Here is a 14,613-nt window from a genome sequence, read left to right as displayed (position 1 = left end):
GATGTTACCATCAGCAACAAAAAGTAAAAAAAAACTCTACTTATATGGATTCCAAAGTAACTTTAAATAAATGTTGATCAACAAGTTCATATCAGTAAGAGGTGTGTATTGTTTATTTCAATATTTATAACACATTCCTATTATGCCACCACATTTCTTTCTTCACATTCCTGAGGTTATGCACATTCAAGTCTTTAATATGCACCCCTCAATGCATTTCGATTATACACTACTCCTCATCAGGAAATTGAATCTTAAAATATGTTACGTACAATATTATAGGTTCAATGCAGGGTGGAACCAGGAAATATCTTCCAATTTCATACCCCAACATGTTATTGAATGTTAAGGATGTGCACTTGCTGAAGCACAAAATAACCCATAGAGATATGCAGTGCATTGCATCCACTATAATGCAATTGAATAATTATAATCTGCCAATGCTGCGTCTGTCTTGGTAGGGGGAAAGACATGGGCTCTCAGCTTATTGTAATGCCCCTTGTACACTGTGTATGTTATTTTTCACGGGGCAGTCTTGAGGGCCTTTTCCAAAAGCTATTTTGAGGTACGGAAAGTAGTGCTACTTTCCATACAGCAAAATGGAATTCACAAACCTCTGGCTAGAGGTCTCTGCTTCCGCCTTGTTTATCTTTTCTGAACAGGGATCTCTGAACTGGTATCAGAAATATCTGCTCATGGAGTATAGGATTTAGAACTGAATGTGTGCATGGGGGTGTGGGAACATGGGTATAGTTTTACGCAAATAGGTAGGGTTCAGGAAAATTGAGCTTGGTCTTTTAGGAGGGCCAACCTAACACAAAACACACACCTTCATAAGAGGATAATTGCAATTTACAAAATAAATATTTAAATATGCTACAGTAGTACTATTGACAATATAGGTTTAAATGTAGTCCACACCAGCATTGGAGTAGGTCAAGCAGCACATTTGGCCAAGCACTCCAATAGAAATCAGGAGTCAAGCGATAACACAAACACAGTGAGAAACATAAAATGAATGTAAAAAGAGATTACATTTAAAAAAAAAATACTTTTAGCTGTATTATTAAAATTGTTTTAATAAAAATATTAAATGTTATTTTTCCATAAAGATACAGAGAAACAAAATAATTACATGTATTAAAAATGAAAATATTTACAAAAATCTCAAGTAAAATCATACACCACTTGCATGTAAGATTGTGACACATTCAACACAAATGATACTTTGAGGGGTGCGTAAGGGACATTTAACACTTAGAGCCTGATTACCAATTTGGTGGACTTCGGACTGCTGCCATGTCAGATTCACAGCTGCCGACTAGGCAGTATGCCTGCTTTATTACGATGTGGGTGGTTTGCAGCACAAACGACTGCTGGAACACAGCCGACACCGCCAGACATTTACCGACCGCCACAATCGTGGTCGGTCAAAAGCAGCTTTCATAGGGAAGTTCACCAGATTTACTGGATGGCTTTCTCAGGAGCTGTGAAGGGAAGACAGCCTGCTTCAAGATGGTAGATTCAAAGGATTTGGAGTGCATACTCACTTATTTCAGTCAGTCGTTATTCGATTATAAACAATCATAAAAGACACATATACAAACAACATTAAAGATCCAAATTTGGCTTAGTAAAGCATATAAAATATCAAAAAATAAAACTCAATAAAATCCACTTACATATCTAATTTCAAATACATATAGGAGGGCTTTTATCATTAAGGATGAATAGAATCATAATGAAAGAGTGAAACCTTGATACAATGTGTCAAAAGAGTCGCAAACATATGGGCACATATTAGCATATTTAGGTTGGAGAATAATAAAGCACCAGAGCTCAAAACACCTATTACAAGAGGGCAAAAGAAGTATTGAAATAAATACATGATTACATGATGCCCTGCATCCTGATCCTTCTTATGGCCCAAGTCCAGCTCCAGAATCTTGCCAAAGCAACAACTATGACTTCGCTGGTGTCAGTCTTTAAAATACGCAAAGCCGGTTGAGAAGATCTTGTTCCCATTTGGGCACAAACTGGCTTAAGCCATTTTTTGCTAGGTGCCTTATAAGCAGGGCAGACAAAGAGGATGTGCGGCAAGGTCTCTTCCACACATGGGCAAAAGTAGCAGTATAAATCTAAATCAGTCCCCCAGTTTTTGGTGAACGATTTTATGGGGAGGCTTCCCACTCTAAATTGGTGGTAGAGCTTTCTGTCCTCAAAGCTGGTAATGAGGTCCCAATATGTCGCCATTTTGAGTTCGATTTTTTGACCCAGAAAGAGGCCTGTTAAGGAATCTCAATTCACCTGGGAAAAGCATTTCTGCCATACCAACTCCCTATATAGGGCTTTGAACTCCATTTTTGAGGGGAAAGGATTCCCTTCTGGGTCCAGCCATAAAGGAGAGCCCCCGTTAGTTGATTATTCTTTTTCACCAGTAAATCCATCTGTGGCTTCCAATTCAGTTTTTTGCCCATTGTGACCCCTAAATAGGTAAAAGAATCAGTTAGCTCGAGGGGCTCATTATTCATTTCTACTCTGGCTTTGACCGATTTACTTCTGTGCATGACCATGAACTTGGTCTTATCAACATTGACTACAAGTTCATGGTCGTCACAGAAAAGAGCAAATCGGTCGAGGGCTCTTTGCAGACCCCCTTGTGTTTTAGACAGGATTAAAGTATTGTCTGCAAACATTAGTAAAGGCACCCTCGAACCAGCGAGAGTCAGAGCATCCTTGGATAGTCAGAGTAGTAGGAGACCACTTTGTTGATGAACAGGGAGAAAAGGGTAGGGGCTAGAACCACCCCGCAGCACTCCCTTGTTTACCAAAAAACGTTCTGTTGTCTCCCTCTGTTGTCCCTATCTAACTTGGGCATAGGTAGAGTCATACAGTTTAGTGATAAATGAAAGGATCCCTGTGGGCATCCAAGCTTTATTAAGAGTGTCCCAAAGTTTGTTGCGGGGCACTAGATCAGATGCAGTCTTAAGATCTATGAATGCTGCATAAAGGGTGCCTCCAGCTAAGACCACGGTGTTCCAATACAACATCATAAATCTAAAGACTTGATCAGTAGTACTAACATGGGAGCAAAATTCTGCTTGATAGGTGGATAATATCTCATTATCATCAATCCACCTATTTACCCTGCTTAACACTAACCTAGCCACCAACTTCTGCATAGTGTCAATATGATTGATGGGCCGGTAGTTGGATGGGGAGACTCGATCCCCTGTTTTATATATGGAAATGATCTCCGCCCCGTGCCATGATTCAGGGATGGGGCGCATCTAGCTAAGCCATTGGAAAGAATAAGAATATATTTCAGCCAGTTCGACCGGTCAGATTTAAATATGTCTGCCTGGATGCCATCTGGGCCCGGGGCTCTGCCTGCAGCCACCCCATCAAATGCACATTCTATTTCTAGCAGGGTTAAAGTTATTATTACCTCTGAAACTAAAAGGCTGATACTGTCCCGAGTCCTATGTGTTAGAGGAAAATTGTGTCTTAAAATATGTAACCCATGCTTCTGGTGGAACATTATTAGCAGGTTGCGGACTGGGATGGTCACTTCCCCACTTGATTAAGTGCCAACACACACGTTTTTTCCATTACATGGGGCTAGTAGCTCTTTCCATCTAATTTCATCACTCACTCATTTCCTATTCTTCTCTTCAGTCTCCACATGGATACCTTCCTCCAGGTCTTCCCTTCACAGAAGCATCTTCAACCCAAAGAAAAATGACCCTGTTGACGTCGAAATCCAGGTTAGGTTGTTTTACAGTATTTACCCATTGACTGGACTGGGCACATAAGGTTCAGACTCAAACAATAGGAAAATACCTGTAAAAGGTACTTCTAAAAATTTGTCATGCATATGTTAACTTTCAACATGTGTGCAGTCAAAATACACACACAAGAATCAACACATATTTTGTTATTTGTTATTTGTTATTGCGGGTTTCTATCGCGCCAAATCACCTACAGGTCTCAGGGCGCTTTTACCTCATGACATAATAACCAAAAGTACTGAGAGGGGTAGAGGAAGGGACAGGATTTACGCTAGGTTGTGTGCTGTTCTAAAAAGGTTAGTTTTCAGGACTTTCCTGAAACGGAGTAGGTTACCCTCCTTACGGAGTGCCTCAGGCAGGGCGTTCCATAGGTTCGGTAGCACAACCGAAAAAGATCTCCCTCCCATTGTAGCCAGTTTGAAACGTGGGCAAACAAGGAGTTGGGCGTCTGAAGACCTAAGATTTCTTTCCGGTCTATATACCTCAATCCGTTCCTTGATGTAGGCCGGGGCCTGCCCATAGATGGCTTTATGGGCTATACAGAGGCTTTTAAAGGTGGACCTCTGCCCGATTGGCAGCCAGTGCAGACTCTTTAATAGTGGGGAGGCATGCGCTCTCCTCGGGAGATTAAAAATGAGCCTGGCGGCATCATTTAGGACTACTTGGAGTCTGTTAATTAGCGTCTTTGGCAGGCCTAAGTAGAGCGCATTTCCATAGTCGAGTCTTGACACATATGAAAAAATACAGGCAGGAGTCCGCCGCTGTGGCGGTCTTCTTGGTACCGCTGCAAGGGTTGTATGGCAGTAAGGCCACTGAATTTGTAATCAGGCCCTTAATTTTATTTGAGATAAAAATATTTTGAATAAATATAATAAAAACATTTGTAACGTGAAGTGTTTGTGCATGTGTTTTGTCCTTTGTTATTGTGGCAGCCTAAGGTGAATAGGCGTAAGGGAAATATATTTAAGTACTTTTAATTATAAAACAAAAAAATATATATTTTTTTTAATTTAACATTTACTTAAAATTCTCTAAAACTTTCCATAGGAGGATTGCTACGCTGGTTATGTAGATCTCCACCAACAGATGGAAAGATACTAATAGTAACATTTTGGTTGCAATTTCAGCTGTAGGAATCTAGGTATAACTCTACACATAGAAATGGTGAATTTCATCCATGAGGACATTTACAAGTACACGCCTTTTTGAATAGTGTCCTACATCCTCAACTGTTAACCATGCTGGATCATGAAGTGGTGATGATGGTGCATCAATGAAGGTATGTATTTGTGTGTGGAATCAGAACAATTATATTGAGTTATTTATGGGGTTGCATTTGGTGGTATAGCGGAGTTTTTTTATTTTTAGTTTAAGGACATATAATTTATCTGAAATACAAAGATTTAAGAGTCCTCTTTTGTTGTTTACAACTCTCAGGGACAATTAAGACATGTAATGATTTACAAGACAGCTATCGCTAACAAGAGAAACCCCTATGTCAGACCCACAGTTTGTGTTCATGCTCTCTCTAAAGTAATATCCAGCTCCTCCAGATTCTGCTGCCACAAATGCATAAGTTTTAAAAGTTTCACACTGGGGGGGGGTACTTATATTTGCTGATTGATACCATCGCGGTAGTCTTTTGCAACACTTCTTTATTCACTGGTCCTTGATTTTCTTTACAGCCAAAACAGTCAACACATTTCTTTCTCAGAAAATTTTGTGTCTATTGTAAGCAATCAATGAAAAACAAAATGGGTCTATATATTATTGCTCATTGGTGATCAGACAATGTCCTTCATTACAATGGGGGTTGGCTGAGTGTCCGACCGCAATGTAAAGGCAGAGGGAAGAGGGCCATCGTAATCCCTACAGCCAGGCCTGGGCAGGCACCACCGCTATTGCAAGAATTATTGTCCCACCGCTACCCCAACAGGCTCCTTGAGCCAGTCTGGAAAGCAGCGGTAGTGCCCTTCGACCGATGCCTCTGACCAACGGATCATATTCAGACAGTCGGACTGCTGCTATGGATGTTGGTGGGCCACCACCAACGCCTATTGGTGGTGGGCCCACCAACATCGTAATAAGGCCCAATGTCTTTAAAAGAGTAACATAATAGTTCCATATATTATTGCATAGCATTACACAACGTGTGAAGTTCAAGACCTGCTGCGTTATCCACAAGGGACTTAATCAATTGGGACCAGAGTATTTGGCGAGCAAGTTTGTTCCTTACGCCCCTACTCGTTCCCTCAGATCCAGTGACCAGCTGTTACTGAATGTTCCTAGGATAACCAAAACCAGACTAGGTGGTAGGGCCTTGTCGGTAGTAGGTCCTAGTCTTTGGAACTCCCTCCCACTTTCACTAAGACAATGCCATAACCACCTCCAATTCAGAAAATGTTTGAAAACCTTTCTGTTTGGTTTAGTTTAGTTGTTTACTTTCTGGACCCTGAACACTCTCTTTTAATTGAAATGCTCCTTTGTCAGTTGCGATACTGGATGTCAACAGCGCGGAGATACTCCTTCGGGAGTCGATTCATAGCGCTATAAAAACTCGCAAATAAAAATAAATAAATAAAATAAACACATAACGTGTGACCATATCCGTCATCATTAAATTTCAATAGCATAGGGACATGCCATTTCGGGGCCACTGAACAATAAAAAATGAAATGTTGCCAGTAATTCTCAATGATAAATCCCAGGGGCTGAATAGATTATTATTGTGTCCCTAGGGAAAGTGTGCTTTTGTAAAGCAATAGCTATTGTAGTTCAGTTTGCTACCAGAGGGCACACGACTCACCCATTTGCAATCACTTTGTAAGGATCAGGTAATGTAGAGCATAGTTATCATACTTCAAGAGGAAGAATGTACTTATAAAGTACTGAATATTTTAGTTTAGCTTAGTTTAGTTTAGTTTAGCTTAGTTTCAAGAGCTCAAGACTCACCCAAGTACAGTCACACCTCTCCCTACTTGTATTGGCATTCCACCAGCAGGCACCATTTTGATTTATGTATTTATGCTTTGGTCACATATCGGTGATGACGTGTACCTGTGGATGCACTATTTGAACAGGCATAACATCCAATCATAGCGTGACAGTGTTTCCTCATATGTAGAAAGATAATCATAGTCATCTTAAAATATTATCTTTTGGACAATCCACCCCTATATTTAATGTGGGTGAGTAAAACCCAATGACAACAATAAAAAGTGTTCTAGATGTGTGAGGCAGCTCGTTTCGACAGTGGCGCATTGCCCATATTGGAACTTCAATAGAACAATCAGATAAAGTGCCTTAGTATATAGGGATGAAAGCTGCAAAGAATTAGTTATTAATAAACAGTCCTGATGTATAAGTTACTCATAAAGCATTGACTAGCACAGTCTAGGTTAGTTTACTTTTGTTGGTATTCCACATGCGGGTGCCATTTCAATACCTTTTTTTATAACCCAGGTCACATGCCATTTTGATGCCATTTTGTAACAATTAGAAAAATTATGACATAGTAACAATGTTCTTTAATATGTGGGATAATACATATCCCAGAAAAATATTTTGCTCACAGGCACCAAGTCGTAATGGTATGTGACAAAACTAAATGCACCTAAATATATACGATAGAGAAGATGAGAAGGACACCTTGAGATCACGGTTTTGAGATGATTGATTTTCAAAGACAAGTTGTCCTAAAATATTGCCTCTTAAGCAATGTGCTTCATATTTGATGCAGGTAGATAAAACCCAATAACAAAAATTTACAATAGATCTAGATGTGTGTGGCAGCTTATACAAATTATAGCACACTATGTATAGGTGCCATATTGGAGTTGCTATATTAAGGAAAATAATGATCCTTAGAATATAGAATGACAAATTCAAGGAGATGTAGCGTATTGTGGCTACTAGCACTTTGTAGATGGAACAACATCTAGGAAAATAGAAAGAATATGATACTCTGATAGCGAGAAGGGCACCAGTGAGAGGGGAATAAAATGGAAAGTCAGGAGGGCTAGGAACCTAAGTGGCCACAAGGTAAAGTACTTTATACAAAGGTGGGCTGCGAGGTCAACAGAGGAAGAATATTTATAAAATGCATCAATGTGTTTTATAGGAAGGATTGTGTCTGTTAGAGCTAGTTCTCCATTTTATACTATCTCCTGAGTAGAAGTTGAAAAATCTTGCTACTTTATTTCAGAACCCATGGTGGTTAATGTATTTTAATGGATGTGGGTAGTGCTACAACACATAATTTTAATCTCGGCTAACAAGACTTTTATGTCTAGATCTGACACAAAGATTGGGACATTTGGGTCATATCACACCAGTTTTATGAAAAAAGTATTGTTTGGAATGTTAAATGGGCCTGGTGCAATTCATTAAAAGCATATATGGGCCGTATTATAGAAGTGCCATGGGGCACAACGAACATTTGCGCCTTCTTTGTGCACCCCGAGGCACTTTGGTTTTACCAAAGAGGCCGCAGACGCTTGTGCATCCACTTCTGTAATACCGATAGTGCTGGCCTACCTTAAGTGCCAATGCCATCGTCAGAGGGCGTTTCCTCATTTGTATGGGGGTGTGCCCCATACAAATGTGGGAATCCCTTCACCACTGCGCCTGCGCTGTAATACAGGCGTGGGCGCAGAGGCAAAGACGCTCTTAGGAGGTGCCACCTAAAAGGTAGTGCACTGTCAGTTTACTCCCTGATTGCAGTCCTTTTGCAGGGGGAAAAGGGGTTCCATGGACCCCCAAACATTCCCCTGCAGGAAGGTGCCTGCAATGTGATCTCTAATCCCATAAAAGTGCAGGTAGGTTCCCGCCTGTACTGTGAATAGACGGAGCTGCATTATTGCAGCCGCTCAATTTTTTTCACATGATTGCGCTGCCTTGGAGGCATTGCATTGCCTCCAAGGCATTGCATTGCATTGCGAGTTTGTGGTTGCCCTGGGGGCAGGGCATTCACTATAATGCAACCCATTTTAATGGATTGCGCTGGAAGGTGCATCCAACGCAATCCAGGAAAAAAGGCGCTGCATTCATAATATGGCCGATGGTGTCCAAAGGCAAATATAAACACCAGTGAGTCAAAATCTGTTGCACAGTGTTCATGTAACGAAAATTGAGAATGTATCCAGATGAGTGGAAGATGATAGAAGGGTGAACTGAGGACAGGTTGAGAGTCAAAAGACCTCCTACTGGAGGAACATCTGTATGACACAATACATGTACAGAAACTTGGGGCGGATATAGGAGTGTTCTACGAGAATAACAGAAACTCTGAAAGCTGGAACTATTACAAGGAGCAAGTTTGCTAGTATAAAGAGGTGTGTCCTCATCTTAGCTGGAATCAGATGCACACATGGTAGTGGTCGCATGCATAGAAAACAGATGTGGCACCCTTGGTATTTATGTTCATTAAAATGATGGAATGCATACCAACATGTTATTAGTCGATTCTTCTAAAAAAATGCTCTTAAGACAAAATTACTGTGTGCTGGCATATTTGTGCCTTGCCCCAACAGCACATTAATGGTAATTTCAAGACAAAATGGTGCATGAACGCGTTCCATTTACATGTCGCACAGTGAGAAAAGCGCAGAGAAATCCTATGTTCATTAAATATTCCATTTTATTCCATAGTTCATCTAAATTTTGTTACCCAAGTTTGTCACAATGTTTTCACTCGTCAAATTGAGACAACGTGAATCCCATATTTTTCTGGTGCCGGTGACATGCCAATCCAGGTCTTAATCATCAGCACGCATCCAGGTCTTAATCATCAGCACGTGGGGTCCGCAGCCCCAGGCAGCCTCCTTAAAACACCCAATGCATTTCAGCCCTTCCTCAGGGGTAACTGCAAGGTTTAAAAATAAACATACCGTAAGTGTGACATATTCTACAGCAGTTATGTAATCAATACACTTCGTGTCCCACTATGCTTTGTCCCTTCCCCACTTGACTGTCCCTAATATTGTGCTATCCCACTGTTACCACCTTCCACCCTGTCATAAAAACCATAAACATAAAAGCACTGTATTCCTTAATTCAAAACGTGCTGCCCATTTACCCTAACTACAAGGAAACTTTCAAAACACTGCCACAGTTAAAAACCAAACACACGGCCCTCTGCCCTTCTTTACATATCCAGTGTTTCTCAAATGTCACTGTACCTGCTGCTTTGAAAACAAATGCTCAGCAGACCCTTCATTTCCCTTCGACTTTACAGCACTTCTGATCTCCAACCGGTCCACAGTCTTACAATCTTATGATTATTTTAAAATGTTTTACTTCATAATACTAATAATTAAACATTTGTATATGGTTTTATAATTTGATATGAATTATTGATAGGTCATGTTTCATTTAAACATTATTTGATTAATAATTATTTTTACTCTTTCATTTAGTGATTGTTATATTAATTGCTTACATATTTTTCACATATTAAATTAATTCTTATGTTACATAATCATTTTATAAATGCATTATTGATTTTATAAAGCATAACTTAATCTTACGAATATAATGTCATTATTTTGGACCATGATATTTTGGAGGACAACATTTTTGCAGTTTACCGTATATCTAAAGTTAATATATTTGTTGCGCATAGTTCGACAATGGTATTTTAATATCACAATATTTTTGTGGTTCAAATGTTGACATAAACCAAAAGGGAAGGGACAGAGAGAAGAAACATGTAAAAGAAAAATGACAGTAAAATGTAGTTTAATTTATTATTTAGGCATTCATTTTTAGGGTTAATGTGATGAGCACAGAATGATGGTTGCATTATGAGGAGTGAGAAGTGCACTACCATGGTGTCATATTTCCTAGAAAGCAAAAGAGATATAGCGAAATATGTGCAGGAGAAAGTACTGCATTCTACCAAGCAGTTAAGTAGTGGGCCTTATAAAAATGTTTATCCATGCGTTAGCTGCAATCTTTCCTTGGAATCTGGCCGCATATAAGGCAGGGCTGTCACATAAGAAATATCGCACTAAGCTTTTCGGGAAACAAAAATAATCTTAATGAATGGAATTAATTTTTGATTGATTAAAATGAAGTGTCACTTTGTGGGGAACTGCCAGTTACTGACAGATAATTACATTTCCACAAAAAAGCAGTGGTTAGTGTGGGATTTGGGGACGTATTAGTCAAAACATGTTTTAGGTGACTAAACTGTCGAATAACCAACATCATTTTTTCCATTGTACTGGAAGTGATAATATGGGGAATTGAGCTGGCCAACAAAAACATCATTTTTTAGGTCAGACAGCTTGTCAATCGTGAAAATTCTGAACAAGCATTCAGAAATCTGCCCTGTCAATTATAGTTCCTTTGTGGCCTGGGACCAAAATGCCTGAGAATCAATACATTTTTAAATGCAAATTTTGTGGAGAGTGTTAAGTTGACTAAAAACATTCTAGTTTTAAGAAACTGTTATTTCAAGATCTGGCCTCCACCCATCCTCAGATATTTAGGATGCCACAGATTAAACAAAATTCTCTAAAGTCATTTAAAAAGCATTCCTTCCCATATCCTTCCACTGTTTGTGGTCGCAGGTACAGTAAGAATACATGTATTCTGTGAGAATATATTTTGTGTTCTACTGCCACTTAAACGTTGGTGATATGCATTTATTAAGTGCATCCCAATATACATTACTGAGCAAACACAAATGTGTTCAGCTGCTGCCTCTAAAATCGTGGCTAACAGTTTACTGATCGTCAGCACTTAAGCTAATAAGAAAGGAGAGCTGACAAAATACACTTCCATTAAGCAAAGGATATCTTTTTTAAGAACATTTATTAAATATGATTGACTAAATTATCCTGTCATGTTACTAGAAAACTGAAAACTAGACAGGAACTTTGAACAATAGGTATATTGTCGAAACCATAGCCCTGACACAGAATTTTAAACGTGTAGTAAATCACATCAGGTATTTAAGCTGTGGCAGATTGGTATAATGAATTCAATTATATGACTCATCCAGCAATACCGCTAATGTGAAAAAGAGTATTAGTTTGTTTATTGGCTCTTCTACAAATGGTATCCCATGAGCTCTGATATACATTGTGAATAAACAGGGCTTTTTGCATGTGTCCCCCCAATTCTTGACCCCATTTGGACTACTAGATACTGGTTTTCTGACTGTGCCTTAGGCTTTGTTAACCAGACCACTGTGGATAAGCTAGGTGTTGCCCTATCAAGGATAGGGATAGAAGAACTGGGCACCTCACTACTCAAGGCAAAAGGGGAGTAGGAGAAAGACACAGCTGGAGTGAAAGTTCAGTTTAAAATGGGTCCTATTACTGTTGAGATGGGTCAAGTGCCCAGAGGGAGTGACCAAGAAATGAGGGTGTAGGGCAGAGTAGTCCCAGCTATTGTACAGTCTGTTAGCTTTACTTTCTTCATCGCCTGCCAAGTCAGGTAATCTCTCCCAGGGATGAACTGAGTCTCCTGGGCCTGTAGTCTGGGGGGAAGGGTTTGCGTGAGAACTGAGGGCTTTTTGGTATGCCTCCCACTTTTTGCCCCAACTTCGACTACTACATAGTGGTTTTCTGACTCTGACTGTGCAGTGTTATTTGTTAACCAGGCCCAGGGCTACCACTCTGTTTAAAAGTATATGGTAATTAGTTGTAATTACAATCAATACTGACAGCCTACCTGCAAGACACTCATATATGGAAGGCATGTACGTTTAGAGGTCCAGTAGATTTATTGCACTTAAGTCTGTATTGTTGTGGTGCCTGTTGTTATTTTAGTTAGTCTCATTGGAGTTAAAAGCATTTCCAAAGTCTAAAGTACCTTATTTTTATATACATGTCACATCTAAGGTCTATCCTAGGTACCCCAAGGTTAGAGTGCATTGTAGTAATAACCAGGGACATTATAAAAAAAGTTTTATATGCCTTGTTGAGTGAAAAACTGGCAATTTCCCTTTTTCCTCTAGTAGTACATTAGCTGCATAAGCTAACATTGCAAGGCATTATTTAAACTTTAATAAAGACTAGCGTTTGACAGGAGTGAGTTGAACTAATAATTAAAAGTGTTAAAATAATAGTTACAATAAATCCAAATACTTACTAAGGTTAGATAATTATAACTATTGCAGGAATGTAGTTTTAGAAAAGCGTTCCTAAAATTACCTAAAATCAGCCCTGTAGCAGGCTGTTGTGAATGGCAGTCTTTGACAGACTGAGTCAGTTTCAGTTTTAACTTTATTCAGTTATCAAGAAAACAACCATGAAAGTACCGATAACAACACAATCAAATTAGAATCAAGAGTAAAAAATATGCTTGTCTGGTTACAACTCCTTTAGGTGATCGATTTCCGAAATTTAAAAACAGTTTTAAAATATACAGACAGAGATGCAACTGTTAAAATATTATCAAGCTGTTGTAATTCTAAAAAGGCAGGGGGGCACTGATTACAATCCATAATCTTTAGTAAAGGCACAATCCATCTTTTTCTGGGATTCGTATAGAATCTACAGAAAAAAAGAATATGAATGTCTGACTGTTCAGACAGGTCATCACAGGGACACTTAATAAGTTGTTTACACCAAGTGTTTCATAACAGGGAAGCTAACAGATCTAAAAAGCAGATTGAGCCTAAAGCTCGTCAATAAAAATCTTTCAAAGTCACTCATAGATAATCTCATATAGGGTTGCATGTATTCTGAGGTCATGATTAATTGGTGTGTGGCCACAGTTTTTTTCGACATTTCTGTGCTAACTCTTTGGTTGCACAAAAACCTCATGCATATATCTTTGAGGGTTTTCCTGGGAACATGGTTCATAGATGTGGGGTCCTCATAATATTCCAGGTGACCTATGTTTGTCAAACAAGTCATTACATAGCTTAACCACCTCATCTTGCCCCCATTCTCTAGACTCATTGCATCCTTGAGAGTAGAACGATTAAAGACGCATTCCTCCGTCGTCCAGACCCTAGCCACAAAAGAACAGGAGCAACCCTAATTCTATCTTCTAGATAAGGCTCCCCAGCTCAGCGTGGCAAACGTAAGTTGATACACTGTCTGGGACTGCTAGGAGGAATCTCAAGAAGGTGTTCTTCACCGTCTGCAATGGTTTTACATTTACATGTCCCCATAGTCCTGCGCCATAAGTGGCAATTGCCACACAAGTTGCTCTATACACGGTTAGGAGTTCCCAAGTGGTTTTTTGCCCATCCTTTTACTAAAAGATTTCAAAGCCATTATAGATTTACAAAACAATAAGCACCTAGTTTGTATTGTGTCATTCCAGTCGTGTAGTACCAGCCATAACTTGGAGTGGGTGACTCAGTCGAAAGCCGACGTCAAGTCAACAAAGGTTAAAAACATGCGACCACCCTTGGCTTTGGCGTATTTTTCTAAAAGTATGTGCAAGTTAAGGCATTGGTCAATCGTGCCCAGGCCCTTCCTAAAACCGTACTGAAGTTCACTGATTATGTAATGTTCATCAGCCCAAAGTTGCAACCTATTTAAAATTACTCTGCCAAAAATCTTGATGGTGGAGTCCAATAGTGAAATGGGGCGGTAGCATTGGCAGCTTGATCTATCGCCCTTTTTAAATATAGGAACAATAATTGACTCACACCATGAGGGGAGCAAGCCATTGGAGCAGGTTGCATTAAAGACTTGGGTAAGCAGCGGGCCCCAATGATCCATATTGCTCTTGTAAAGATCAACTGGAACGCCATTGGGGCCGGGCGCTTTACCTCCTTTGCTTTCTTTTATACACGCATTAACTTCATTTAGAGTGATACCTAGTTCTATCAGAATTCTAGTCTGTGCCATTT

The sequence above is a fragment of the Lissotriton helveticus genome, chromosome 2_1 (genome assembly GCF_964261635.1).
Source record: "Lissotriton helveticus chromosome 2_1, aLisHel1.1, whole genome shotgun sequence".
Classification (NCBI taxonomy): Eukaryota; Metazoa; Chordata; class Amphibia; order Caudata; family Salamandridae; genus Lissotriton; species Lissotriton helveticus.
The sequence above is the reverse complement of the archived record's forward strand: the minus strand, read 5'-3'. Positions refer to the sequence as shown.